Below are 27,888 nucleotides of genomic sequence, written 5' to 3'. Positions count from 1 at the left end.
GATCCCCAAAACCCTTAACAAACAGCATGTGGTATCAGAATGGAAATCATAGAATCATAGAAACCCTACAGTGCAGAAGGAGGCCATTCGGCCCATCGAGTCTGCACCGACCACAATCCCACCCAGGCCCTACCCCCACATATTTACCCACTAATCTACGCATCCCAGAATTCTAAGGGGCAATTTTTAACCTGGCCAATCAACCTAACCTGCACATCTTTGGATGTGGGAGGAAACCGGAGCACCCGGAGGAAACCCACGCAGACACGAGGAGAATGTGCAAACTCCACACAGACAGTGACCCGAGCCGGGAATCGAACCCAGGACCCTGGAGCTGTGAAGCAGCAGTGCTAACCACTGTAACCAGCTCGTTCCATCAGAATATTTTAAGGCAGATTCAGAAATGAAGGTACTTGAAGTCATGAAAATGTTTTCATAGACACCATAAACTTTCAGCTTAATATAAAAATTGAAAATAGTCAGACAATATACTATTTTTGCAAGACTATAAGCAGTTTTACATTTCTAACATAGAAAATGAAAATGTTTAGTTAATGTTCAAACATATTAATCAATATGTACCATTACCAGCTAAACTAGAAATGAGCAGTAATCTACCCAGTGATTGGAAAAACTTTCAAAAGAGTGGACAAATAATGAAATTGCATCAGGTCTCATGAAGCAGTCAAAATGTGTCAGACAATAATGGTCTTCAGTGGAAGACTGATGAGGCTTATATTGAGCTCTGATATACAAGAAATGTTGGATAGCATCTGAAATAATTAATTTAAATATGATGGAAAATGTTGTCATAAAGAGAAAAGGTCTATTTTGGTTGGGGACAGAGCTGCAATAGATGTCGAGAACTTTTTCTTAGCCTAATGTCCAAAGAATGGAACCATCAAACTGCAGCCAAATAATATAGCTAAGGACAAGTGTGACATCCTTTTACTTGAGGTTGTTGGATCCACAGCAGATGCCTATGCTCATAAACAACAACTCTAAAAATAAGTAACTAACAGTCGTGTTAAAATTCTTTTCCTGTTTCATTACTTGACTACCAACAAAAAGCTTTTGGGAGTTCTTACATGAATATTGCCACATACAAAGTATGAATGGTCTTGAAGTTAAAAAATATTGCAGCGTAATTTTATGGTAAAGAAGTGTTATGGATACACCTAAGTAGCAATGACAAGTTTATTTTTCCAACAAAGTTGTACATTATAATTCTTTACTAGTGAGGTTTGTAGAAATTTAAGGTGACAAGGAAAGCTGCTTCATTGTTTGCTTCCTCTCCAAATAATTTTGTCATCTGAACAATCCTTCTTTGAACCTAGCAATATCGCCTACTGGGATCTTTTTAAAATTTGCCTTTGAGATGTGGGTGTTACTAGCAAGGCTGCATTTATTGCCTACCCCAAGATTCACTGAGAAGCTTGTAATGAGTCTTCTTGAATGATTGCCGTCCTGATGCTGCTCCCACATTAAGTAGGGAATCCTAGAGTACTGAGCCAATAGGAAAACATGTCCAAGTAATTTGGAGATGATGCATTCTCACAAATGTTCTACTCTTTCCATCATGCTAATTGAGGTTTTGGGGGGGAAAATGCTGTCAAAGTAACCTTGATCAGTTGTCACAGTGTATCCTGTAGATCGTTGATATAGTAGCCACAATGTCTCAATGATGAAGCGGCAAGGCAAATATAGGGTCCAGTGGGCGGGCTGCCAATAATGTAATCTGTTCTGTCCTGGATAATGTCCTGATAAAACTTTCTCACTGGATGGAACTGCAACAACATTCAGACAAATGAGTATTTCATCACACTGAGTGAGCTCTGTAGATGGTGGCATGGTGGCACAGTAGTTAGCACTGCTGCCTCACAGCTCCAGGGACCTGGTTTCAATTCCCAGCTTGGGTCACTGTCTGTGTGGAGTTTGCACATTCTCCCCATGTTTGCGTGGATTTCCTCTGGGTGCTCTGGTTTCCTCCCACACTTCAAAGATGTGCGGATTAGGTTGACTGGCTATACGAAATTGCCCCTTAGTGTCCCAGGATCTGTAGGTTAGAGGGATTAGCAGGGTAAATGTGTGAGGTGACGGGGGTGGGGTCAGGGTGGGATTGTTGTTAGGGGGCAGCATGGTGACACAGTGGTTAGCACTGCTGTCTCACAGCACCAAGGACCCGGATTCAATTCCCGGCTTGGGTCACTGTCTGTGTGGAGTTTGCACATTCTCCCCATGTTTGCGTGGATTTCCTCTGGGTGCTCTGGTTTCCTCCCACACTTCAAAGATGTGCGGATTAGGTTGACTGGCTATACTAAATTGCCCCTTAGTATCAGGGGGATTAGCAGTGTAAATATTGGGGTTACAGAAGTGGGGCATGGGTGGAATTGTGGTTGGTGCAGACTCGATGGGCAAATGGCCTCCTTCTGAACTGTAGGGATTCTATGGTGGGGAGGTTTTAAGGAGCTCAGAACTAACACTATAGTTATCAGCAAACAAGCCTATTCTTTAATTTATGATGGAGGGAAGTTCTTTGATGAAGCAGCTAAAAATCAGTGGGTGAAGGATGCTACCCTGAGGAATCCTCACAGCATTATTCTGGGGGCAGTGACTCTTGACTTCATTTAGCCAGGTATCTCGGTGGCCACTCTTCATACAAAAGCCTAAATAGTGGCCTTTGGAAGTATCAACAGTAATATTAATTCCTATAGCACCTTTATAGAAGCATTAGAATAAAATGACCAATGATTAAAATAGTGACCAAAAAACTGGTCAGAAGTGACTTTAAGTTTTTGTTTAGAAGGTTAGTGTGTGGTTGGGAAAGAATGCCAGAAAATGCTTTCCACTGAAGGCTGGGTGATGCATAATAGACTGGTCACAGAAATGGCGGGAGTTCGGGTGAAGGCTGGGAGTTGGGGCATGGTTAAGGTTGAAGTAAACTAGAGATAGGGAAGGCAAGGCCATTGAGAAGTTTAAATATAAATGATAATTTTATACCTCAACATTGGGAGACTGATCTGATGGGTGAATGGGATTTGTTAAGAGATTTGTGCAAGAAATGGGCAGCAGTACGATAAGAGTACATGCGTCAGAACATAAGTGCCAGTTTTCATCCATTTTTTCCCCATTCTCTGCTGAAGTTTGAATGAGATTCATTCCTAGGCTTTGCACTCAGAGGTTTCCATACCATGAAATGGCTGTGTTCAAGTGCGAGCTGACCAGTAAATGGCAGTGCTTTGTTCAATAAAGCATCATAGCCATACCCAATCCTGCTCTCAATATGCAAACCTCTTCTGAATAGTCACTAGAGTGAAACTAATCTTCTATTCTCCAATCCAGAGACAGAAGTCAACTATAATACCCATAGAATCTTTGGAGTGCAGAAGGAGGCCATTCAGCTCATCAAGTCTGCACTGACTCTCCAGAACAGCATGTTACCCAGGTGCACCTTCCGGCCCTCTCCCCGTAACCCCACCCAAAAACAATGACTTATCCACCTAACGTACACATGTTTGGATACTAAGGGGCAATTTAACATTGCCAGTACACCTAATCTGCACACCTTTGAACTGTGGGAGGAAACCGGAATACCCGGAGGAAACCCATGCAGATACAGGGAGAGCGTGCAAATTCCACCAACAGTCAACCAAGGTTGGAATCAAACCTAGGTCCCTGGAGCTTTGAGGCAGCAGTGCTAACCATTGTGTCATCCCCTATTCAACACCTCAGAAGGTGGATTTCAATGAAATTCCTATTTTCAAAAGTCTGAAAACATCCAGCAGTATAAATGACAATTTTGGACTCCCAAACTTGAGTTTTGCTGGAGAAAGCTTTAGAGAGCTCAAGAAAGCGGTGGGAATTTGAAACTCGGCCATATAAAGTAGCTGAATATGCATCTTAGAGGAAGCCAGATAAATACACAAGGATGAAAGCAATAGAAGGTTATGTTAATAAGGTGAGTTGACGTAAGGTGGAAAAAGGCTGTCATAGAGCATAAACATAGCCAAATGACGGGGGTGACTCTCCCAACCTGCTGCGCTGCTCTAGCAATGGAGCTGGCTGGGAGACATCAGCAGAGGCCATGTAGCAGGCTTCCTGCTGGGCGCCACAGCCTCCACACGTCTCCAGCCACCGGATTTCCGGCATCATCAGCTCCGCGCCAGAAAACGGTGCAGAGCTGAATAAATTATGCAAATAATCATTTAAATATAATTAGCAAGCCCGGGACTGAAGTCTCTGGGCCCGCTAGCATCTCTCTCAACCACCCCCCGACCCCCACCAGGAGTGTTTCATGCCAGCGGGGTTTACAACAGCTTCCCACTAGCGGGTAGCTGGTGGCCCGACCTGCTGAAGTGAAGGGGGACCCCACCCAGGAGGTCAGAGGGTAAGGTGGGGTGCTCCCTGGCATTGCCAGCTTGGCAGTGCCAGCCTGCCCCCTGGCATGGGGGGGGGGGGCGGAGGACTGGATTGTAGGGGGTGAAAGGAATCAGGAGGTCGAGGCAGGCGCAGGCGATCAGGCCATGGTGGATCGGTGGGGCAGCGTTGCAGGGTTGCTGTGCTAGCCAGCGTTCAGGCTGACCAGCGATTGGGAGGCTGGCAGTGTGGGGAGGGCTACTGCACATGCACTGATCTTCACTATGACAGAACGGCGCATGCACAGTAGCCCGCTCAGCATTATGGTGCCGGCCTCTCAGGCAGGAATAGGCCCCACCCACTGGTTTTTATTGTGATTCATGCTAGGGCTCTCTGTGATGTACAGAGTGTGGGAGATTCATTTTGAAAATCCTGCTGAAACAAACAGCGAGATTTATTCCAGTTTTTATGCAAATTCGGCACTTAGATTTCTTTGGGGAGAGAATCCCACCTCTGGTCTGTCACTGATAGTGCTGGGAACTGGCATGTTGAACTAAGAATACTGCAAGAAACGTATTCCAAAGTTGAAATGTATTGACTTCAGCACAATTTTTCATGATGTATTGAGACCAACATGCTAAATAAACAAGATTTTCTACAAATTCAAGCTATGCTTGTACAATAGTTGTGACCACAGAAGCAGTATGATACACATGGGCTAATCTGTAATAAACGCTATGAGGACACAGTAAAGATATAAACAATCAGACTACTGCACTAATGGATAGATAGCTTTGACTCACAGAAGTGCACTTTCACATTTCAATCAACAGGTTTAATTTTGTCCCACTCCATTGACAGGTGGGGCAGTTCTCCAGGGCATAGGAAATTTAAATCCACTGATTTATTTAAGTTTTATTTATTTAAATTGACATTTTTGAATTTACCTGATTGAGAGTTGGATAGGAGTACCCTCTCAGTGATTGCGTGTTCATCCCAAGGGCCTGAGGCAGGTTCTGCTGAGCTAAGACTTGGCAACAGAAGATCGATTCTGGGAGGCTGTTGTGGCAGGGCAAAGGTGGCAGCATAATGCAAATCGTTGCAAAAGTTAGGCAATTTCACATAACCCAACTGCAACTATTCATGTCTCTGCTCTTTAGAAAAAGAAATTGAATAAAAATCTTCAAATAAAAAGAAAACTTGAGGGAGAGTGATTTGCCTAGTTAAACTATCCAGCAGCTTTAAACTTCAGTACCAAGTGAGATCTATCAGAAACATTGCTTGCCCATTATGGTAATTGTCAGATCGTCTCCAGCAAGGAAACTAAATAAAAGAGCAGTGCGTGCAGAGGCACACTTGCTAACTACTTATGCACGGCTGTTTTCCATGAGAGGGCATAACTAAGTAATTGTGCTTTTGGACTTCCTTGTTTGAATTCCTGAACTTGGTGCTCGCTTGGATAGGTGCAGGAAGGTTGGACCATAAATGATTAGAGAAGATTGCACCCAAAGTAATTACTGATAATGAGGACTGATGGGTGAATTAGGGTTGAAATTGTAAGAAACTGGAAAATTGAATTTGCTGATCAATAAGTTTGGTGATTTCATTTCAAGAATTATTTAATTTTTAAATCAATTTATGAGGTTAGATATATTATTTTTTGAGGGAACATAATGGGATTTGAAAGGAAACGGCAGAGAATTAGTTTAATCTCTCATTGCTAGATATGGCTGGATGATATAAAGCACTTTGAGATTCTCCTCTTCTAAAGCTGCTCACTATTCCAGGAATATAAAAATAACCCCTGGCCTTTTGCAAACCATATTCTTAAACCTTTCTCTCCTCCACTCTCTCTCTCCAAGTATTCATATATTTCTTTGGCACAGGGATTGTGACCATGTCATCAGCTGCCTCTGCTACTTCTCATTATTCCACTTGACCAAGCATCCTCTAAAGTTCCCCCACACTAGTCCTGAATTTGCATATTTTTCTAGTTCCTCTCCAATCTCCCCTTATCCTCCCAGAGCCCATGCGTGCATGAAACCCACATCATGCTCCCTTGACCTTATTTTCACTAAACTGATACCCCCCAACTTCCCTTCTTGTTACCACGTTAGCTGATATGAATGATTCTCAGCTAAGTGAGACTGCTTTTACCCGGTTCCATTATTATCTATCCAATTGTAGTCAGAATATCACTTGCAATGTCTTATTTTCCTACTCCTGCACCGTTATCACTTATGCCCTGGGCCTAATGATCTGTTCTTGGCCTCTCTATTTCTCATCTACCTGCTGACTCTTGGTGATGTCATCCAAAAACAGTGCTCGTTTTCACATGCATTCTCATGCCACTCAGCTTGACTTCACTATCATCTCTCTCAACTCAACTCATGCTAAATTATCAGCCAAATTAGCCAACATTGTACAGTCTACCTCTTATTCCTCCTTTAAGAGGCTGGTTAGATCTTACTTCTTTTACCAAGCCTTGGCCATTTGTCCCAACGTCATCTTATGTGGCTCACTGCCAAATTCTAACTTATAATGTTCCTTGGGATGTTAAAGGCATTATATAAATATAAATTGTTGTATCAGCGATGACCTTTTATATGTGGCTACATCTCAGAATCTTTTTTTGTTAAAATGAGACTGGGGAGATTTTCATTTGGTGGAACACAATGGGAAGTATCTTTAGTGTGGAAAGATTTTATGCAATATCATTGGTGAGATAACGAATACAGAGTAATTACAACGATGAAAAATATACACACTCAATCAATAACAAAAATTGACAGGAACTTGCATATTTCACCACAGACACTATATTTATCAGATAGGTGCATAACTCAAAAACTGATATTGTTGGTATTCAGAGGGATCTAAGTAGCCTTGTAAATTCATTGCATCTGGAGTGTCATGTACAGTTTGGTCTTCTTGCTCCAAGAAGGAAATATCTGTCTGGAGGATTTATTGCCTGGGACTGGGAGTAGGGAAGCATAGAAATTGGCTTATGAGGAGAGATTGAATGGATTAAGCCTAATTCCCAAGGGCTTAGAAGAATGAGATGATCTTATTGAAACATACAAAATTTCTCCTAGCTGAGGACCTAGAACTAAGGATTACAGATTAGAAAGGCATCTGTGTCAGCAGAGCCTTGGTGGGCTGAAGGGCCTGTTCTTTATACCGTCTCTGAATAAGATATTTAGGACTGAAATGAGCAATTTCTTCATTCAAAGTATTGTGTTTAGAATCTTAGTGGGCTGTAATGTGTGCCATTGAATATATTCAAGGCAGAGAAAAATGGATTTTTGATACCAAGCAATATTGGATAAGGTTGGAAGGTGCATTAAGTTAGATCAACTATGATCTTACTGAATGGTGCAGTGTGTTCGAAAAACCAAATGGTCTACTCCTGCTCTTGTTTTTATGTTCACACAAGTGTATCCAGAAGCAGAGAGGGGAGAAGGAGGTATGCTTGGTGACAGGATCATGTTGTAAGTGGCAGCAATTGTATTTCATGATGTAGTGAATGAGCAGGCTGGTGAGGCGGACATAAGGACAAAGAGAACGCTGCTTTAAGGTGAAAGAAAGGAGTTTAGAATGGAGGCACGGGAAATGAAAGACACCAACTAAGGGAAATCATTCTAGAAGGATCACTCCAGTTGGTGAAGATTTGATGCATAAGTATTGCTTGAGAAGTAAAGATATAAAAAGATGATGTTCTTAACTTAAAAATCAAATACCATTTAACTTGAGAAAACACACAAGGATTTTGAGTGAGTGGGAAATAGCTTACACAGGTTCAGAGGAGGTTGAGGACTCTACTAGCCATAGACTTATTTCAGCACTATTGCTATTAAGTTCAAAGTTTTGTTCCAGAAAACAGAAACAAATTTAATGCAAAGAACAACAAAAAGCAGAAGCTATTATGACAGATGGAGAATCACTCGGGTGATATCTCAAGAGACGTGCATGGAAAGGAAGTGAGAACACTAATCCTACTACAGATTTTTAATATATCCAATTGACTGGTTATTCAAATCTGTAATTTGTCAGGTATACACAAAACATGATCTACCAATCTTGCTGACTGTGTCAACTTTGAACCTAAGTTACTGTGAAATACTTGAACAGCTTTTGCAATCTTATGATGAATATTAATAAAAGAAATATTATTTCATGACTTCACAGTTTGACTTGCACTTTGATTTTGGGGAAAAAAACAAATATAAAATTATATGCAAAGGCCAGTAAGCTATCTTTACACAAACAATTATGAGGGTTGGAGTGCGCTGTGAGGTTAGTGATTGAAACAGAGACCCTATTTGTTTTTCTTTGCATCTTGAGAGCCTGCAAGCTCACTTTCCATTGTATTTGCGCATTATACATTGACAATAAAATTGAATTGAATCAACATTTAAGAATATTTAAGACAACTGGTTGAAGGAAAGGAGATAAAAGGATATGGGAACAAGCACATCAAATTAATATGACTGCATAAAGGGACTGTTTGAGCCAAATGACCAGTTAATGTGGATTAATCATAGGTTGGTAGTATAACTGTCAGCAATTTGAACCAGTTGATGCAAGTCAGTTCAACAAAGCCAAATTATATCATGTTGAATTTCTCAGACATTGTAAATAATTTCCAAGATGGTTCTTAAGAGAAGGATTTAGGATGCGAAGGATTTAGGATGCGGAGTGTGGAATAATTGATACCCTTAATTAACATTCCATTTAAGGCTTCTTGGTTTACAAATGCCAGAGTTTTTACATTTACTGGGATCATGTATCCGTGATTTGAATCTTACAATATCAATCAAGGTGTTACTAAACTTGGATTAACTTTCAAAATATAATTTAATTTGATGTTTTTTAGATAGCAAAACCCAATTAAGTGAATTGTGAAAAAAATTAAGAGTTTGTAGAATTTTTAAGTTTATGTCTGTTTATACATCAATAGGTTACCCAGGTCAGAAGAGCAAATGGTTATTCAAGTTAGCACCCTTAGAAATGTATGGTTAGGAAAAAGTGAAGCCAATGGAACCTGGACTGAGTAGTGAGCTGATCACTGTTAAGTTGGTAATGCCCAGTGGGAGTACTGATTACATTTTCTATCTTGTTGCTGAGAGTAAGAGGAAACTGTTGGCGAGACAGTTGACTTGGTAGAATTGAAGTGAATACTCCAGGAAGTTGAATAAAAACTTGTTTGGAGATCATGGACAAGCAATTAGATTTTCTAATCTACTCCACAAAGTTGAAATTATACTTGATACAAAGAGACTAACGTCTGTATTGAAAGTGTTCAAATATCTTATATGTAAACTGATTAGCTATAATATGATAAAAAACCTCTTCTAATTTTTGTATTTGGAGACCAGCATTATTTAGGTTTGTGTGGTCAAGTAGTGTCTCAGCATTCCAGTGGATCAGCTGGACAAGGGAACATTATTAGTACATTATGGGGCGAATTCTCCCGTCCTGCCTGCCATGGTAATTGTGGCAGGCAGGCAGGGGGTGGGACCAAGGTCCATTGACCTCAGTCAGGATTCTCCGATTTTGGGGCAAGCGCAGCAGTAGAATCCCATTTTATATTCCTCCCAGAAATCATGACAGGCTGAGGGAAAATGTTAATCTTTGTATTAACAATGCAATCTGGCCTCACCTGAATATTCATATCTGTGAAATAGATCATTTATCATAGTTGCCTTAAATTCCCATTGCCTAATCCTTAAACCACCAGCTTAAACTAAAATATTGTAGATTATAAGAATTAAAACATGGATATTTCCAGGTTATAGATCACAGTTATGATCTGTTCTAACTTATGGGGAATATGAACCAATGGATTTTTTACAAAATGGAAGCAAATGAACAAAGTAAATATGGGGGATTTCAGTAACACAAATACAAATGATGAATGCCATTTCGCTCACCTTTTGTTCATCCTTCTACATTTTTCTGGTACAGCATGTTTTTTTTCATAAATGATGGCAAGGTTTTCACCTCCAATACTCTGCCAACAAGTCCATCTCGTACATTAATCACAGTTTGCGTGAATAGCTTCCAGACATCACTCCTAAATTTGCACTTTACAAGTCTTTTTTAGTATGCACACAGTACTTTACAATTCTCCTTCATCTGACATTGCTCTCTCCACTTACACATTTTCTTCAACTGACTTTTTAGTTTTTATGCAATGCTTCAGAATCAAACCCCATTCCTGATATGCAGATTTGACTAATTTGCAATGAGTTTCTGAATCCAATTTGTTCAAGTAATATAGAAACAACAATGCTCTTAATATCAATCTGGCATCCCTACCTCAAGAGGATTCCAAATATGTATTTTGAATTCCCTCAGCTTTGCATTTAACTGCACATACTATTTTCTCACAAAAGTCAAAGAAGTTGGTCAGACATGATCTTCCACTTATTATTTTACACAAGATTAAGGTTAGAGAAATATATTGGCTTGCATATGACTTGTCACGCTCTTGAAAATGGGCACTGCCAAATTGTGTTTCCAGTCTATTGCTACCTAGTTAGAATTCATCAATTTCCTCTAGTCTTGATCACAAATCCCCATCCTTTGTTTCCATTCTGTTAAATAAGTATACTCTATTGATTAGGTTAAATTAATTAAACTTATCTTGAACAGTAATCTATCTCCTCAGATTTAAAGTTCTGAATATATGTAGAAATTCACTTCTTTGAATAATTCAGAAGATACAAACAGGATTTGGCCATTCAACTCCTCGAGTTGATCGCACCATTCAATTAGTTATGATCTGGACCATAACTCCATCTACTCAACTTAACCATTAATGTCCTCAGTTTTGAAATGATCAATTAACCCAGCCTCAACAGATTTTTGAGGTAGAGAGTTACAGATTTCTACCAGAAAGCTTTCTATCCATCTTAACTTATCCATCCAGAAAGAGTTCCCTAATCACAACATGCTTCTTAAACAATTCAAAGATTTTACCCCAATACTCCAACTGGGAATCATTTTAAGTGCTAGTCCCTCCATAGGTGGAATATCCCAGCATTTTCCTTTTTACTGCCTGTATGCTTCCTTGTCCTATCACAATGATTTTGAAGCATGGTTCCAAACCTACCTTTTCTACATCATTTATTACTTTATACACTTCATAAGATAATCTCCTTGTTGACTTTTCCAAACTTAAAAGCCCACTAACCCTTTCTTCAAAATTCAGTCCTCTGCTCCTTTCCACAGGACGTTGATAATACCCTTGAGACTTGATTAACAGAAAAGGACATTAATGACACCCTTGGGTCTTGGTGACCAGAAAAGATGAAGTCTGACTAAAGTGCTTTATTGTTTGACATAAAGACAAAATACTATGGATTTTGGAAATCTGAAATAAAACAGAAAATGCTGAAAATATTCAACAGTATCTGTGCAGAGATAAACAGGGTTAATATTTCAGTTTGATGACTCAGTAAAAATGGAAGAAAGAAAGAGATGGGGTAACAGGTTTTAAGCAAGTTTAGAGGTAGGGAAAGAGGGGGAGGCAAGCTTAAAAAAAACAAAAGCAGTGTAAAGCAGGAGAGATTAAATTACAAATGGGATGCTGATGCAAAGCAAACGGGGGAGATAATGATCAAATAAAGAAACAAAAGATAGGTCTTTAAGTAGTGTCGATAGGCAAAGCAGTATCATTAATAACAGCTACTGTCTTCAAAAAATGAGGGTGCGTAGTTATGATCTGAAATTGTTGAACTCAATGTTGAGTCAGGAAGGCTATAAAGTGCCTAATCAAAAGATGAGGTTCATTTTTCAAGCTTATGATGAGCTTTGGTAGAAGAATACCAGGGATCGAGGAAGGGAGTTGGAGGGGGGCGGGCTGGGAGCGTAAATGGGACGGAAAATTAAAATGACAGCTGACTGAAAGCCTGAAATCTCAGGGTGACACTCACGGATTGAATAGAGGCGTTTTATGATGTGTTTCCCAATCTGCATTTGTCTCCCCGATATACACCAGACCATGAGCTGTGATCACAACATACAAAATTGTAAGAGTACAAGTAAATCACTTTTAAAAAAACTTCCATGGTTTCAACATGACTTCCTGTGACATGTGTTCCACTGTTCTGACTACACAGCTCAACATTATATGCTTTGCTGGTTGTTGCACTGGAGTGGCTGAACGTGTCAAAAGTTGAATCTTTCAAAACCTTAGATGGTTCAACACCATTCAGAGACATTCATCTCACCCATTTTGCTTCCTAAATGTATCACTTCAGTATATGAAATGTAATCTGTATTAATCTGTCCATATTGTCCAGATAAGTTTCTAGTTCCCAAGCTGCCCTTTCAGGTTCAACTGCCTCCCCCAAATTGTTTTTATCTGTGAATTTGAGCGGTTTGGCAGAAACCGAATCGCTAATGTTCCGTAGATACTGCAGAATTCACATATGTAATTGTAAACGCATTCCTGATGTTTAGTTCCCCAACCTTGTAAGAAGCGGATTTGAAAAGTTACGAGAAATCAAACAGGAATGTAAGATTTTAGAATATCTACACGGAAGCTTCCTTTAGAGAACCGTTCTAGGGGCGAGGGTGGGAGGATCGGTACAGTAATTTTAAAATAGCTGTTCATTTACCACCTAGTTTTATATGTCAGAAAGTAGTTATCAATGTTCCTTTTACTGAGAAGCACTACAGTTAATTTTCTTAACATGCAGAATCATTATAAAATGATTTTATGAGCTCACTATAAAAAATCCAATATTCTAAACTTATATGAAACGTTTATAGAAAACATGACACCGTACGAAAAAGATCGTTGCAATGGTAAACTTGAGATTCCATCTGAAGGCTGTAAATGCTGTACCTCCAGTTTGTTGTATCTTTATTGCCGTTGCAGAGAGGATCCGATGTTACAGGAGACGTTAAAATTATCACATTTATATAAAACGTGTGGTACATCTTTTCCTTTGTACGGTAACCAGAAAAGATGAAGTCTGACTAAAGTGCTTTATTGTTTGACATAAAGGCAAAATACTATGGATTTTGGAAATCTGAAATAAAACAGAAAATGCTGAAAATATTCAACAGTATCTGTGCAGATAAACAGTTTGCCCTTTGAATCATAGAAATCATAGAATCATAGAAACCCTACAGTACAGAAAGAGGCCATTCGGCCCATCGAGTCTGCACCGACCACAATCCCACCCAGGCCCTACCCCCATATCCCTAAATATTTTGCCCGCTAATCCACGCATCTCAGGACACTAAGGGGCAATTTTAACATGGCCAATCAACCTAACCCGCACATCTTTGGACTGTGGGAGGAAACTGGAGCACCCGGAGAGAACCCACGCAGACACGAGGAGAATGTGCAAACTCCACACAGACAGTGACCCAAGCCAGGAATCGAACCCAGGTTCCTGGAGCTGTGAAGCAGCAGTGCTAACCACTGTGCTACCGTGCCGCCCCAAGTTTGATAGAAAGTCTGAAACAGCTGTAACCAAAGATTAACCGACCAAGCTTGCTTTAATTTGAAGATGATGGGGAGTAGGAGAAAGTTGATGTTGCTCGGAGTTTATTTTAGTTAATACCATTTTATTATATGTGCAGTTTACAAAAATCTTACGGAGAGGAAAATCTCATCCGACAGGATATAAAGCGCTAAAGTTAAACATTTACAGTATGACAGGGAGATCTAAATATAAACACACAATAAATGAAGTCCAGATTGCATTTGCAAATTACATTCCTTGTGTCAGAAGAAGAAACTATTAATAAAATGCTTATTAATGAAGAAAGCACAATCCACGAACACAGCAACATCTAGATGCTAAGGTTTGCCCGGTACTGGAGAGAAACTCTATAGTTCTTATGACTAAGCCCATACATAAGCACTTACCCTTCTGGAGTGCTTCAGTAACAAAGCCAAATGTGCAATGTGTCACTGAGTTGGAGGATGGTGGTGTTGTTTGCAGCTGGTCTCTGCGATTTCTGCAGCCTGACTCTCTTTCTAATCACTGCTGTTAGTAGTGGTGATGATGGTGATAAGACTCCATGGTGAGGGGTGGGGGGAGGTGGAGCGAAGAGTAGCTTCCTTCGTTCACTCTCCCTTATTATCCTGCAGCTAGCTCCTTGGCAGTCTGATGAAGCTGAATCTCTCTCTGTCTTTGGTAACGGTCTGTCTCTACTACCCCCTGAACCACAACCCCTGTCATCATCAACAGCGCAAAGGGGGCTCGCACCATACACATCCACACAGCAGTTTGAATGAGCCGCACGGGCTTCTGGGAGTTGTAGTTCCATCCACTGGTTCTTCCATTTCTTCTCGCTGTACTCGCCGCTCCCCAGGAACGACAATTCCCGGTGGCCCGAGCGAAGTCAACGCATGCGCTGTGGTAGCGGCGTTTTCCACTCTGCTGTCTCCCGAGCAGCTTTTTTTTTGAATCTTTTCAATGGGTTTACAGTCTTTTTTTGGGGGGAGGAAAATGTAATAAGATCTCATTATTCTGTAGCTTTGCTACGAAGCATATCTTCGTAACAAACATATCTTACTTCAGATTTCGTACAATACCATCAACAGCGGAAAGAACTGTATTCGTTTTAAGACATATTAAAGCTATTCCCTTTTATATGTGGAAAACTGGGGGAAAGAAGAAGTTTCATTTATGGTTTGAAGGAGAGCAAAAATTCATTTAGAAATAAAAGGAGGCGGTCTAAGGTCTTGTCATTTGACGGGATAGAGAGTTGAGGCGGCTACAGTTCCCAATAGGAAGTCCAGCGACGCTCGAGCCGCTCAACGGCTGAAAATCCGTTATAGGCGCCTGACCCTGGAAAATTGCTCGAGAAAGCTCTGCGTCTGCGCACTACTTGTCTCCCGGCTGCGCCTGAGAACGCATTTACACATGCGCAGTTTGCTTCCTCCGCCGACTTCAACCTCTGGAGAGTGGGCGGGCCAGAGCGCAAGCGTGACGATGACAGTATTATCCGGGGAAGGGTGAAAGGTTAAAGTTATGTTGGGAAGATAAACTGATGCATTTCATTTACACATTAGAGTGAGACAGGTAAGGCCAGAATTATTGTAATTTTCTGAGGAATGGGAAAAAAACTTTTATGTTGCATTAAACCATTCTACGAAATGACTTAAAAGTTCTTTATCATGGACTACACAGTAAAATTGTCCTGAACAGCTGTATATAGCTTGGAGGCCGAAAGTCGGCTCATCATTGGGGGTAGCAGCAGTTAAAGCTGACTGTGTAAAGCATTAAGCATTTGGGATCAATAAAATGCACATCCTCCCAAGAGACAAGGAAGCAAATTAAGACAATGTGACACCTTATTGATTGATGTGTCTGTGTAAAACAGGAGCCAAAATCTAGTCATGCAAGTACTTTCAAGTTAACTATTAGTTAAGTGAGAGGTTTGCAAGTGTGTGTGACCTGCAAATTAAACTTAAATTGGTTCCTTCAATGCCTTCATGTGGAAAATATCTGGCAAGTCTTGTCTTTGGAGATTTTAGAAAAATGCTGAATAATGTTTGTCTTGAGTGACATTTTGTGCTAATGGTTTATTTAACACTGGATAAAAGTAAATTACTGTGGATGCTGGAATCTGAAACCAAAAGAGGAAAAGCTGGAAAATCTCAGCCGGTCTAGCAGCATCTGTAAGGAGAGAAAAGAGCTGATGTTCCGAGTCCAGATAACTCTTTGTCAAAGCTCCTTTTTTTTCGATAAAGGGTCATATGGACTCAAAACGTCAGTTCTTTTCTCTCCTTACAGATGCTGCCAGACCTGCTGAGATTTTCCAGCATTTTCTCTTCTGGTTTATTGTAACACCACTTTCATTTTTTTTATCTTGAATCTGGCAAAACTTTTTTCACCTTTTCATGAATGTGCTACCTTATTGGCTGTTTGGTTTCTTGCCCTAGTCGGTGACTTAAGCTGCATCTCAATTTTGTGTGTTTTCCACAAAGTGGCTGTTATTCATGTGGTAGTAAAGACAACAGTGTTGTAGAGGCTTCAAAATTGAGCCTGATCCAGGCCTCCCTTGATGCATACCTGTGCTTTCTAGCAGAAGTATGGTGGTGGGGGCGGGAACATTGACATATTTCTCTCCTGCTGAGTATAGGTCTGCAGCTGAATGATTGTCCTAGCTAAATGTGGTTAAATTCCTTGCGTGCAATAAATTAACATGGCATCTTCTGGTATGTATGATGTCATTCTTCAGTGGCATTTACCCATGTTCCTGAGCTTGTAGCTTGTTAACTGAGGTGAAAGAACATAACGTAAATGTTGGCTGTATGAACCAAAACATTTGGATAAAAGCAAAATACTGAGGATGCTTGAATCTGAAACAAAAACAGAAAATGCTGGAAAATCCTAGCAGGTCTGACAGCATCTGTGGAGAGAATAGAGCCAACGTTTTGAATCTGGATGAGTCTTCGTCAGAATATCAATGTGGGAGCTCAGATTAAGAAGTCTCACAACACCAGGTTAAAGTCCAACAGGTTTATTTGGTAGCAAATACCATAAGCTTTCGGAGCACTGCTCCTTTGTCAGATGGAGTGGAAATCTGCTCTCAAACAGACAGAATCAAGTTGCAGAATACTGATTAGAATGCGAATCCTACAGCCAGCCAGGTCTTAAATGTACAGACAATGTGGGTGGAGGGAACATTAAACACAGGATAAAGAGATGTGTATTGTCTCCAGACAGAACAGCTAGTGAAATTCTGCAAGTCCAGGAGGCAAGCTGTGGGGGAAGATCGCGCATATCGATATCATGACTACCGTCGAGCTCAGATTGCCAGTATCATAGATTTTATATGGAGTGCAAAAGGTACACATTTCTTTTGAAGCAGCAGTCATAAGAACATAAGAACTAGGAACAGGACAAGGCCATCTGGCCCCTCGAGCCTGCTCTGTCATTCAATAGGATCATGGCTGATCTTTTCGTGGACTCAGCTCCACTTACCTGGCCGCTCATCATAACCCTTAATTCCTTTACTGTTCAAAACTTTTATCTATCCTTGGCTTAAAAACATTCAATGAGATAGCCTCAACTGCTTCACTGGGCAGAGAATTCTACAGATTCACAACCCTTTGGGTGAAGAAGTTCCTCCTCAACTCGGTCCTAAATCTGCTTCCCCTTATTTTGAGGCTCTGCCCCCTAGTTCTAGTTTCACCTGCCAGTGGAAACAATCTCCCTGCTTCTATCTTATAAGATTATGAAGGGAATAGATATGTTTCTATAAGATCCCCCCCTCATTCTTCTGAATTCCAATGAGTATAGTCCCAATCTACTCAGTCTCTCCTCATAAGCAAACCCCCTCAACTCCAGAATCAACCTAGTGAATCTCCTCTGCACCCCCTCAAGTGCCAGTATATCCTTTCTTAAGTAAGGAGACCAAAATCACATTTGTTACCTTTCTTTCTTCTCCCTCTGAATATGTTGACTCCTAATGATATACAGTTCATTTGAATGTCACCTAAATTATAAGTTCATAAGATATAGGAGCAGAATTAGGCCATTCGGCCCATTGAGAATGCTCTGCCATTCGATCATGGCTGATATGCTTCTCATCCCTATTTTCTTGCCTTCTCCCCATAACCCTTCAACCCATTACCAATTAAAAATCTGTCTATCTCAAATTTACTCACTGTCCCAGCATCCACTTCACTTTGGGGTAGCGAATTCCACAGATTCACAACCCTTTGGGGAAAATAGTTTCTCCTCAACTCTGTTTTAAATTTGCCATCCTGTATCCTAAGACTATGACCTCTCATCCTAGAATGCCCCACGAGGAAGCAAACACTCTACGTCTATCCATACCTTTTATCATCTTATATACCTCAATTGGTCTCTCCTCATTCTTCTAAATTCTAGAGAGTATAGGCCTAAACAGTTCAATCTCTCTTCATACGACAAATCCCTTATCTCTGGAATCAATCTAGTGAACTTCCTCTGAACTGCCTCCAATGCCACTATATCTCTCCCCAAATAAGGGGACCAAAACTGTGTACAATACTCCAGGTACGGTCTCACCAATGCCTTGTATAGTTGCAACAATACTTTCCTTACCTTTATATTCTATTCCTTTAGCTATAAATGCCAACATTCCATTTCCTTTCTTTATTATCTGCTGTACCTGCATGCTAGTTTTCTGTGATTCATGAACGAGGACGTCCCTTTGCTCCGGAACACCCTGAGGTCTCTCCCCTCTTAGATAATAGGTCATTTCTAAATTCAATATTTTTCACTCTCCTAACCTATCCATATCCATTTGTAAGGTTCTTATTTCCTCATTGCAACTTACTATTCCACCTATTTTTGTGTCATCTGCAAATTTGGCTACAGAGCCTTCTACCCCTGCGTCTAAGTCATTAATATAGATTGTAAATAGCTGGGGCCCAAGGACCAAAGCCTGTGGCACCCCACTAGTTACTTCCTCCCATCCAGGAAAAAAAAACATTCTTCCTGACTCTGTCTTCCATCCATCAGCCATTACCTATCCAAGCTAATAAATTACCTCTAATCCTATGTGATCTAACCTTGTGAATTAACCTTTTGTGCGGCACCTTATCAAATGCCTTCCGGAAGTCCAGACATACTACATCTACAGGATCCCCATTTTCCACTTTGCTTGTTATATCTTCGATTAACTCTAGCAAATTAGTCAAACATGTTTTGCTCTTCATAAAACCATGCTGACTCTGGATAGCATTTTGACTTTTTTAGCATTTTTCCAATTCACTGAAACCTTTCCCGTATCCAGAGAATTTTGGAATATGAATTCCAATGGATCCACTATCTCCGCCGCCACTTCCTTTCTTACCCTAGGATGTAGCCATCAGGCCGGGAGGACTTGTCTGCCTTCAATCCCAACAGTTTGCTGAGTACCTTTTTTCCATATTGATGTTGATTGTTCTAAGTTCTACCCTTTCTATTACCTCTGACTTGCCCGTTCCTATAGGATTGGTACTAGTGTCCTAGTTAATACAATTGGAAATATTTGCGTTTAATTGCCTATTTTCTCAAAACCAAATTGTCACAACTGCAGTACTCAGTTATTTGAAATTGAAGGACAGTTTGTTGAGGAATGTCCCAGGGACTCTACCATGTAGGTTACATCAGAAATTCTTCAGGTGTCTGTGTGTTCTACAATAACATCATCGGACTACTCACTTGATGCCAATCACTGATGAACTTTCTTCAAGTTTTTAGTTGATGAGCACATTTCTGGGTATCAAATCTTTTTCTGAAGGGTTCTGAGGTCAATTGTGACTACTTGTAGTAGTGGGGGACTAGTTAATATTGTGTGTCTCATTGAGCAAGGTCACAGGTTAGCCACTCTTGACTGAAGGAGGAATGTTCCACGGAATGTCCTCCAGATGTCAACTAGGATCAGTTTGAGAATACAAAGCTTCCAAGAGGGAAGGTCATCAATTAGTCTTGAAAAAAAGTGGCTGGGAGATGGTGATAAGTTTTTTTTAAATTAAACGTCCCTCACCCCTATCAGGTGTCCTTGGATCAATACTAAATCTTTAGCAATTGAATGCTGATTGTTGACTACCAGATGAAAATGGTGATCATTTTTTAGTTTTAAGAGAATCATTCTAAAAATGCCGGAAGTCAACAGTATCTAGGCCAATTGTGGCATTTTGTTGTTCAAAGCATGAATGATGTTCATGTTGAAATCCCCAAACTCTGGAGTGTAGTTTAGAAAACTGGTTTAGTGATCACACTACTTTTGTTTGTAATATTATTAAATTACCATCTGCCAGTACAGCAGTGGATGATGGGATTGAATCCTTGTTTGTAATACAATTGAAAATACATGAGTTTAATTTTCTATTTTCTTCTTTAAAATTAAATTACCACAGCTGCAGTACTCAGCTATTTGAAAGCAAAGGTCAGCTTGTTGAGGAACTCTATTTTGGTGAATCTAAAATTCCACTATTTCTGCCCTGATGATGGGTCATTGAGTGGGTACATAGCTCAGATCAAAGGTACAGTTATCAATGCTTAGTTGCCTTTTTGTAGTTGGAGCCTATAATGGATTTCAACACCTTTGGTCTATAGTGAGGAAAAGTCAACCAGGGTTCCTGCTATCGAGTTACCCCTCAAGAACACATCTATATGCAAATGGGGTGAGGACACCATCAGACACAGCAATGAAATGCCCAAATACAGAAAGGAAAACTTGCATTTGTAAAGTAAGTAAAGTCACCATGGTCCCAGCTGACCATAGGCTCCCTTTAGAGGGGAGAACTGACTGGTGGTTATTTAACCTGAGGATCACCACACCTCAGGTGAGGGGCAACGCTGAGAAGATGGGGCCTTCATGAATAACCTCAATTGAACCTGCAGTGTTAGCATTACTTTGCATCACTAACCAGCTGTCCAGCCAACTGAGCTAAACCGACCTCCCAACTTGCATTTGTATAGCACCTTTCACAACCTCAGGAAGTCCCAAAGCACTTATTTTAACCAATAAAATATTTTTGAAGTGTTGTTACTGAATTACCGACTTAGAACAGTGACAACTTTGCACAAGCAGCAATGTGATAATGACCAAATAATCTGTGTAGTTGATTTGAGGGATAAATATTGACCAGGACACTGGGGAATAACTTGTTTTTCATCAGGACAATGACAAGAAATCTTTTATGTCCACCTGAGGTGGCAAACAGGACCTTACTCTAGCATCTCATTCAAAAGGCAGCACCCCTGACATTGCAGCATCCCCTCAGTAATGCACCGTGAAGTGCGAACTGAGAATTATGTGCCCATGTCCTGAAGTGGGACTTGAACCCCACAGCCTTCTGACTCAGAGGTAATGCTATTCACTGAGCCACATCTAACACTGACTTTTACTGACTTTGTTTGATCCTAAAAAATAGGTATTTGGGCAAGGTACTTTAGTTGTACTGGTGAGAAAAAGTAGATTTGAAGTTTTAATTGATTACTGGTCAGTTATCTAGTTGACGAAGGAAGGGCCGTGGATGTTGTCTATATGGACTTTAGTAAAGCGTTTGACAAAGTCCCTCATGGTAGGCTAGTGAAAAAGGTTGGATCCCATGGGATAAAGGGGGAGGTGGCTAGATGGGTGGAGAACTGGCTTGGTCATAGAAGACAGAGGGTGGCAGTGGAAGGGTCTTTTTCCGGCTGAAGGCCTGTGACTAGTGGTGTACCGCAGGGCTCTGTATTGGGACCTCTGCTGTTTGTGATTTATATAAATGATCTGGAAGAAGGAGTAACTGGGGTGATCAGTAAGTTTGCGGACGACACAAAACTGGCAGGACTTGCAGACAGTGAGGAACATAGTCAGAGGCTACAGAAGGATATAGATAGGCTGGAAATTTGGGCAAGGAAATGGCAGATGGAGTTCAATCCTGATAAATGCGAAGTGATGCATTTTGGTGGGAATAATGTAGGGAGGAGCTACACGATAAATGGAAGAACCATAAAGGGTGTAGAGACGCAGAGGGACCTGGGTGTGCAAGTCCACAGATCTTTGAAGGTGACGTCACAGGTGGAGAAGGTGGTGAAGAAGGCATATGGCATGCTTGCCTTTATAGGACGGGGCATAGAGTATAAAAGTTGGGGTCTGATGTTGCAGATGTATAGAACGTTGGTTCGGCCGCATTTGGAATACTGCGTCCAGTTCTGGTCGCCACACAACCAGAAGGACGTGGAGGCTTTGGAGAGAGTACAGAGGAGGTTTACCAGGATGTTGCCTGGTATGGAGGGGCTTGGTTATGAGGAGAGATTGGGGAAACTGGGGTTGTTCTCCTTGGAAAGACGGAGGATGAGGGGAGACTTAATAGAGGTGTATAAAATTATGAAAGGCATGGATAGGGTGAACGGTGGGAAGCTTTTCCCTGGGTTGGTGGTGACGTTCACGAGGGGTCATAGGTTCAAGGTGAAGGGGGGGAGGTTTAATACAGATATCAGAAGGACATATTTCACACAGAGGGTCGTGGGGGCCTGGAATGTGTTGCCGGGCAAGGTGGTGGAGGCGGACACACTGGGAACGTTTAAGACTTATCTAGACAGCTATATGAACGGAGTGGGAATGGAGGGATACAAAAGAGTGGTCTAGTTTGGACCAGGGAGCGGCGCGGGCTAATTGTTCCTTGTTTCTCGTTTCAAGGCTTCATTCTATGATCATCTTGCTGGTGCCAGTACAGAGCGAGACTGCGGATAGTTGGGAACCTGTCTCGGGGGCAGGGAATTCATATGGTGTTCGTGGAAGTGGAAATGACTAGGGTTGGGAAGCATTTTCCGATCTGGGCCATTGTGATCTCCTGGACTCGTTTCGATCGCCTCAGGGGGTCGGAGAGGAATTTCCCAGATATTTTTTTTTCCCCATATTGGCCCTGGGGTTTTTCACTCTGGGTTTTCGCCTCTCCCTGGAGATCACACGGTCTGGAATGGGGGGGTGGGGGTGAGTTAATAGGTTGTAATGAACAAAGCATCGTAGCTGTGAGGGACAGCTCGGTGGATAGGATATTGGTATGTAGATAGGCTGGAAAATTGGGCGGGGATCCTGGATTCAGGATTCAATCCTGGACCGGGGAGCGGCGCGGGCTTGGAGGGCCGAAGGGCCTGTTCCTGTGCTGTATTGTTCTTTGTTCTTTGTTCTTTGTTAATCATTTCTAAATTCAATATTTTTCAATTCATTGTAATTTGGTAACATACTATGAACTTAAGCTTCTTTAAAGACATGTTTGTAGCAATACCACATCAACCCAGTTTCTTGTGGATGTAAATCTACAGTACAGAGCTCCCCAGTTTTCAACATTAAATTGGTGATCTCATTCAGAAGATTGCTGCTGTGTGAAGTGGAAATTCTGTGGAATTACAATAGGGAATGTTCCTCTGAGGCAGTAAGCTGGCACACAGCCGATGCTTTACACTACATCAAAGTGTAATATTCCTAACTGTGCTGGATGCTGACATGAAGCATAAAATATTGGAAAATTCTGCATCCCTACTGTAAACATATCTCATGTTAATCAGTGTCAGAATTTACTTCCCTCAACCCTGCTTAAAAAGTGCTAGAAGTGATACTTTGTGCAAAGAGCAAGGCCACCATTACAAGAGATTTTAGAGATCTAGCCATTACTAAGCGCCATCTGTCCATGAGATCTTTGATATTTTTCAGAATATTTATGATTAAGAGAAATTCTGTTGCTCCATTTTTTTAAAGAGCAGTGTGTTCTCGCAATATCCTGCCTGCAATCAGCATGATCACAAACACAGTCATTCCTGTTTGTGAGATGCTGATGTACACTCCAGTTCGAAGTATTTGGAAACGTAATGAGGTGCTATATAAATACAAACCTTTATTTTACTGATAGTATTTTCAAATTCTGGCTTGCAAGGCCTTACTGTACCAAGCAACTACTTAGTCACTACTCTTATCTCTATTTGCATTAATCCGGTAGCAACTTTGAACATTTTTAAGTGGAACAGAATGTTTTAGATGTAACTCAGGGTTAGTACAGCGTCATAGTCCTGGCACTTCACACTTGAAGATGACAACCCTTATTATGAAATCAATACTGATGACATTTTTCTTATCTTCTCATTCAGCAAGGGGAAAAAATCTTGGCGAAACTGATTTAAGTGGCAGTAGTTTGTAACAAGCTATTTGTACTACATGAATTGTCAATTGGTACTTGGACAGTTTTCCAAAGTAACAGAGTTAGTGGACTTTGGAATGTGATCCATCAGTATGCATTTAAAATTTCTGAGTATTTTCCTTTTGGTACAGCAATGCACACATTTGCAGCCATCAAATATCTGATCTCACACACTACTACTAAGTTAGAGTTCCCTATGTGAGTGAACCGATACGACACATTGAAGAAAGTAGGTACTTGTGCATCACAAGTACAAACCCATCAACTCACACTCATAGCCCACTGTCCCTTCTTTAAAAGGGATTCAAAACAAATGTGTATTTTGTATGTCGCACTGCATTTCAACAAAATTTGGTACTTTTTCATTTGTTATATAGTTGCCTTCTATACCACTGTTTTTGATCAAGAAACCTCACCATGTACTGTGTATTAGAGTCCAAGTTCACAATTTCAAATGGGCTATCACATGGAGTTATTGGTTTCCTCAGAAGAGATAGTAAGGGCTGATCACATGGAGCTATTCTGAAACATTACCAAATCTTTTCAAAATGTAGGCAGAAGGCTTTATTTCCTATGTACCCAGCGAATGGTGGATGTTATTGGGAGGGTTTAAAATCGTTCTCACAGCATGAGTGCATAAGCTTCAGCTGGAGCATAAGCAGTCAGCCGCAATATGCTGTATATATGGAAAAATGCATCTCGTGTGAAAGAAATAGACATCTTTCAGCACTGTGCATATAGCATTTAACGCTGTATTCTTGCACAATGGTAAAACAAATGCTAAGTAACTTTTGAACTATGTTCAGAATTTCAGATGATTTATGAAAGCTGAAAATATCATTCTGACCATTTTACTGAAGTCTTGGTGTTAAAACCTGCAAAATAATTTTGATATATAAAAAACAATAGTGATCTCACCTTGTAGTACAATGGGATTGGTGTAATGAACACTAGTGTATTACATTACATGGTGAGGTTTCTTGATCAAAAACAGTGGTATAGAAGGCAACAATATAACAAATGGAAAAGTACCAAATTTTGTTTAAATGCAGTGAGACATGCAAAATACACATTTGCTTCGAATCCCTTTTAAAGAAGGGACAGTGGGCTCTGAGTGAGAGTTGATGGGTTTGTACCTTTTTCTGTTGCGTTGGAAACTAGGGGTAAGTTCCTTGTCACATTTTTCTGATTCTTATCCTTTTTACTCCCTTCTAATAAATTACACGAGACTAGGAACGGTGATGGGCCTTTCAGCCCAGCACACCGACTTCACCCATTCAGTTTGATCATGGCTGAACTACATCTTCCTGCACTATCCCAAATTACCTTAATCTGCTTAGTATCTAAAAATCTTTTGATCTCTGTTTTCAATAAATTCTAATTGAGCATTCGCAGCATTCCCTGGCAGAGAATTCCAAAGATCCACAACCCTCTTCAGTGAAGAAAGTTCTTTTCAGTTTGGCCCTAAACAACTCTCAGTAGCAGCAGTGTGTACTATCTACAAGATGCACTGTAGCAATTCACCAAAGATCCTTAGACAGCACCTTCCAACCCATGCACACTCCCATTTAGAAGGACAAGGGCAACAGGTACATGGGAACATCATTACCTGCAAGTTCCCCTCCATGCCACTCACTACCCTGTCTTGGAAATATATCACCTTTCCTTCGCAGTTGCTGGGTCAAAATCCTGGAATTCCTTCCCTAGCAGCATTGGGTCAACCCACAGCATGTGGACTGCAGCAATTCAAGAAGACAGCTCACCATCACCTTCTCGAGGGCAAGTAGGGATGGGAAATAAATGCCGGCCAGACAGCAATGCCCATGTCCCATGAATGAATTTTTAAAAAAAAGAGCCAACCTCTCATTCTTGGATTGTGTCCCTTTGTTCTAGATTCATCAACCAGGAAAAGTATCCTCCCAGCATCTACCCTGCCATGTCTCTTAAGAATTCAATATGTTTCAATGAGATCATCTCTCATTCTTCAAAAACCTATGGTATAGGTCTAATACATCCTTTCTAATGGAACTCTTTCCTCATTCTAGGAATCAGTCTAATGAACTTTTGTTGCACTCTCTCTAAGTTGTGTATACCCTTCCTTAAGTGAGGTGGCAAAAATTGTGAGTATACTGCAGGTATGGGCTCACCAAAACTCTATAAATCAGTTAAGACATTTTGGCTCTTCTACGAGTGAAAGATCGCCTCCAGTGATAAACAGGAGCCGGTAGAGGCGGCTGAGGGACTTCACTGGTGCATTCTGGGAGAAGTCAGACCAGCAACATTTGCCAAGAAGTGGGAAGCAGAAGATCTGGGTGTCAAGGAGTGGTAAACCCAAAACACTACATTAGTGTTTCCCTCCCTCCTCCTCTAACCAAAAAAAAAGGCCACTGTGAGAAGGTAATAGGAAAGGTAAGAGTTTTGTGATTTGTTTCAAATAATTTCATTGGTGCTCGAAATGTCGGTCGGTGGGGTTAAGTGTTGCACTTGTGAGATGTGGGAGAACCGTGACGCTTCCAACGTCTCGGACGACTATGTCTGCAGGAAGTGCACCCAATTGCAGCTCCTTACAGAATGCATGGATAGGTTGGAGCAGCAGTTGGATGCAGTTAGGACCTTGAAGGAGGCGGAAAGTGTCATAGATAGGAGCTTTAGAGACGTGGTCACACCGAAGGTGCAGGCAGATAGATGAGTGACCACCAGAAGGGGCAGGCAGTCAGTGCAGGAATCCCCTGTGGTCATCCCTCTCCCTAACAAGTATACCATTTTGGATACTGTTGGGGGAGATGGGCTATCACGGGATACTGGCAGCAGCAACCAAAGCAGTGATATCATGGCTGGCTCTGTTGTTAAGCAGGGAGGGACAAAGAGGACTAGAGCAATAGTTTTAGTGGACTCTATAGTTGGGGGTACAGATAGGCGTTTCTGTGGACGTGAAAGAGACTCCAGGATGGTATGTTGCCTCCCTGGTGCCAGGTCCAGGCTATCTCTGGACTGACAGAAAGCATTCTGAAGGGAGAGGGTGAACAGCCAGAGGTCGTGGTACATATTGGTACGAACGACATAGGCAGGAAGAGTGATGAGGTCCTGCAGCAGCAGTTTAGGGAGTTGGGTAGAAAGTTAAAAAGCAGGATTTCTAGGATTGTAATCTCAGGATTACTCCCTGTGCCATGTGCTAGTGAGGCTAGGAATGGGCAGATAGTGCAGCTCAACACGTGGCTAAACAGCTGGTGTAGGAGGGAGGGTTTCAGATATTTGGACCATTGGCGTCTCTTCCAGGGCAGATGGGACCTGTACAAGAAGGACGGGTTGCATCTAAACCTGGAGGGGCACAAATATTCTGGCCGGGAGGTTTGTGAGTGTCACACGGGAGGATTTAAACTAGTTTGGCAGAGGGGTGGGACCCAAAGCAGAGGTGAATTAGCTGAAGGAGAACGAGAGAGTAGGGCCAGTAAGACTCAGAGAAACAGCAGGCAGGGTGAGATTGCAAATCAGAGAGGGTCTGGTGGACTGAAGTGCATTTGTTTCAATGCTAGAAGTGTAACAGGTAAGGCAGATGAACTTAGAGCTTGGATTAGTACTAGAAACGATGATGTAGTTGCCATTACAGAGACTTGGTTAAGGGAAGGACAGGATTGGCAGCTTAACATTCCAGGATATAGATGTTTCAGGCGTGATAGAGGGGGATGTAAAAGGGGTGGGGGAGTTGCACTACTGGTTAAGGAGAATATCACAGCTGTCCTCCGGGAGGACACCTCGGAGGGCTCATACAGCGAGGCAATATGGGTAGAGCTCAGGAATAGGAAAGGTGCAGTCACAATGTTGGGGGGTTTACTATAGGCTACCCAACTGCCAGCAGGAGATTGAGGAACAGATGTGTAGGCAGATTTTGGCAA

The 27,888-nt window shown here is 41.3% G+C and overlaps 2 protein-coding genes across 4 annotated transcripts in view; one reads left to right on the top strand and one right to left on the bottom strand.

Annotated features, from left to right (window-relative positions):
- The window catches only part of st3gal2 (ST3 beta-galactoside alpha-2,3-sialyltransferase 2), a 411,189-nt gene extending 396,571 nt beyond the window's left edge, over positions 1-14,618 (bottom strand). For all 3 annotated transcript variants that reach the window (XM_078211163.1, XM_078211160.1, XM_078211162.1), the window contains exon 1: positions 14,249-14,618. The gene's annotated coding sequence lies outside the window, so the exon portion shown is untranslated. The remainder of the gene's footprint in view (positions 1-14,248) is intronic.
- Positions 14,619-15,296: 678 nt separating this feature from the next.
- fcsk (fucose kinase) overlaps positions 15,297-27,888 on the top strand; it is a 376,256-nt gene continuing 363,664 nt past the window's right edge. The window contains exon 1 of the mRNA XM_078211155.1: positions 15,297-15,410. The gene's annotated coding sequence lies outside the window, so the exon portion shown is untranslated. The remainder of the gene's footprint in view (positions 15,411-27,888) is intronic.

The sequence above is a fragment of the Mustelus asterias genome, chromosome 4, assembly GCF_964213995.1.
Source record: "Mustelus asterias chromosome 4, sMusAst1.hap1.1, whole genome shotgun sequence".
Classification (NCBI taxonomy): domain Eukaryota; kingdom Metazoa; phylum Chordata; class Chondrichthyes; order Carcharhiniformes; family Triakidae; genus Mustelus; species Mustelus asterias.
Note: the sequence above shows the minus strand (reverse complement) of the source record. Positions and strands in the feature narration are given on the sequence as shown.